The following is a 3,176-nucleotide window of genomic DNA, read 5'->3' as shown; positions in this document are numbered from 1 at the left end:
ATGAGAAAGGGGCTGTTTTTTCAACTTTTAAAAATTTAATTCATGTATTTAAAAATCAATGTTACCTACTTCTAGAGGTTAGTTATGCAAACACTGAAAAACTATTTGCATAAATAACAGGAGCACTAAGAGTTTTGTTATGAACTGTCTTGAAAATGGTGTCCCTCCATTCTTTGAATGACTTCAGAATAATGTGCTACATAAATATGCCATTCTCACACCAATCCATTATCAAAATTTACTGTCTTTAAAGGTCTGTCAGCTGAAAAAAATCACAATTCATCTTTGGATTTTGTTAAAACAAAGAATTACAAATCATCTGAGTTACAAGGACTTTCTGGCTCAGTCACCTCTACTTTTCCACCCCCAGGCAATGCACCATGGGAAGAATGGGAGTGGGTGAAAGGTGTCCATTTCTTCTGTAAAATAAAAGTCAGGAAATTGTAAAAAGTGTGGCAAGAGAGAGGACCTGTCAACTAAACACAACACCTTGTTAGGAAGACCAGTTTTAGAAAACTGGAGTACACAAAGGTGGAAATTTATCACCTCCAAACTCTGTGTCATGTAGCCCTTGGGAAGTTTTCACGTATGCATGATGCTGAAGGTAGCCTAGTTTGAAGGCTACTGGCTTAGGCTGTTCTACTGAGGCTTTTTGCTACTGCTTGCTAATTGGTTTCCTAGTAACAGTAACTCTCATCTGAGATGATGCCAAGTTCATCAATGGCCACTAAAGGAATATGGAATTGCAGGCTTTAGCTTGGTAATATTCCATGAGATAAACTATGAAAAGGGGAAGGAATGATGGCACTGTTATTTTTTTTTTAGGCTTACTCATCTGTAAAATCAATTAGAGGACAAATGAAGCTCAGCTCTCAATAACACAAGTGAGAAAGCAAGAGTTATGCCATCATTCTCAATGGTCTTATCTATAGTCAGGGAGCTGGCCCCACCACCTGGAGGGTTCACAGGCCTTATTTGTGGAACCTTCCTTTCTTTGTGTAAAAAACAAGATATCTCAAAATTCATCTTGAATTTTTAAATCAGAAAAATAAATAAATAAAATCCAGGGGGACTGAATCACCAGTGCAAGTATTAATTGATATCACTTACTATTATCTTGAGATGAAATTTGAAGATACTAGTTTAAAATCCACTCTGGCAGATGTGTGTGTCTCTAAATTTGGAACTTTAAGAACTTATTAAAAAGAAATAATTAACTAATTTAAAGCCTGGCATGGAGAAAGGAGCCTTCCTGGACCTTAGGGGTTAAAAAAAAAAAAAAACCCACAAAATTTCCCAAGGGAATTCCTTAGCCAATCCTAGTGCCTTCTGTATGCATGAGCATGAAATTGCCCCAGGTGGGAGGGGTACACCAGCCAGGACCACCCTGTGGCAGGGCAGATTATTCTTGGCAAAGACATGCTCACAGGAGGGGGCCAGTGGGAGCTAAAACCAGCCCATCCACTCTCCAAGCCATGTACCCTGGCTGGAGGGGGCATCCATGATGAGGTGGCAACAAATTTTATTGCTACTGTCTTAATTTACACAATGACTCTCCTCTCCCTCTGTGGTTACCCCTGTGGTACCTGTTTATTTCCAGCTGAATGGATTAGACACAGGTGTCCCATTAAATGGCAGAAAGGAAGATGAAAGAACTTGGAACAAATAACACATGTCACACGGTAAAAGACTGCTGTTCTTATTTTGAATGTTCCACTCAGAAAGGTGGTGAAGGCTGTCCCCGAGGTCACTGAGTCACCAGGTCACAGGTGAAACATACACTCAATCCAGCCCTTCCCTGCCTGCCCTCCACATGTGACCAAGGATCTAGTTTCCTCCATTATCCACTGTCCTTTTTTTTTCTTTCTAACACCTATTGCCACCCCTCACCACCGCCCCCCCCCCCCAATTACTTGGAGTAGTAGTGTACCCAGCACTGCAGTCAGAGCTGGAGAATATTTATGTAGCTAGGAATGGTCACATGCCTCAGGTCTCTCAATGAGATTTAACTGGAATTCTTTGGGAAACCTTTAAAGAAGCTAACTCAGCTAGCATGAACCTGCTTTATTCCCTTTCCTTGAGTTTCCCTTTTCTTGCCTAAAATCTCATGTGCTGACTGAATCCAAAATGACCACCTGGAAAATCAGGGTGACCTTAGGATGAAGCCACCCATTAAGGAAGGCAGATCAATCAGACAAAAAATCTGGACTATTGATGACATCATGGCACTACCACGCCAACTCTGGATGGCCTGCCCACTGACACTACACTTTTTTTTTTTTTCAGCCCTGATACCAGCTTGTGGAATCTTAGTTCCCCAATTAGGGACTGAATCCTCATCCTCTGCAGTGAAAGCTCAGAGTCCTTACCACTGGACCACCAGGAATTCCACTACACTTTCTTTTACATGAGAAAAACAAGAAAAAAAAGAAAACCCTAAGCAGTTCCAGTCACTCTTTTTTTTTTTTTTTGGCTTCCATTACTATCAAGATCACCAGGAGAAATACCAACAACCTGAGATATGCAGATGATGCTACTCTAATGACAGAAAGTGAAGAGGAATTCAAAAGCCTCTTGATGAGGGTGAAAGAGGAGAGTGATAAAGCTGGCTTAAAACTCAGCATTCAAAAAAGTAAGATCATGGCATCTGATCCCATCATTTCATGGCAAATAGAATGGGGAAAAGTGGAAACTGGGAGAGTTTATTTTGGGGGGCTCCAATATCACTATGGACAGTGACAGCAGCCATGAAATTAAAAGACACTTTCTCCTTGGAAGGAAAGTTTTGACAAACCCAGACAGCATACTAAAAAGAAGAGACATTACTTTGCCAACAAAGGTCTGTCTAATCAAAACTATGGTTTTTCCAGTAGTCATGTATGGATGTGAGAGCTGGACATAAAGAAAGCCGAAGAATTGATGCCTTTGAATTGTGGTGTTGGAGAAGGCTCTTGAGAGTCCCTTGCACAGCAAGGAAATCAAACCAGTCAATCCTAAAGGAAATCAACCCTAAATATTTATTGGAAAGATATTCATTGGTGCTGAAGCTGAAGCTCCAATTCTTTGACCAGCTGATGTGAAGAGCTGACTCTTCAGAAAAGACCCTGATGCTGGGAAGCATTGGGGGCAAGAGGAGACGGCACAACAGAGGATGAGATGGTTGGATGGCATCACTG

The sequence above is a fragment of the Cervus canadensis genome, chromosome 16, assembly GCF_019320065.1.
Source record: "Cervus canadensis isolate Bull #8, Minnesota chromosome 16, ASM1932006v1, whole genome shotgun sequence".
Lineage (NCBI taxonomy): Eukaryota > Metazoa > Chordata > Mammalia > Artiodactyla > Cervidae > Cervus > Cervus canadensis.
The sequence above is the reverse complement of the archived record's forward strand: the minus strand, read 5'-3'. Positions refer to the sequence as shown.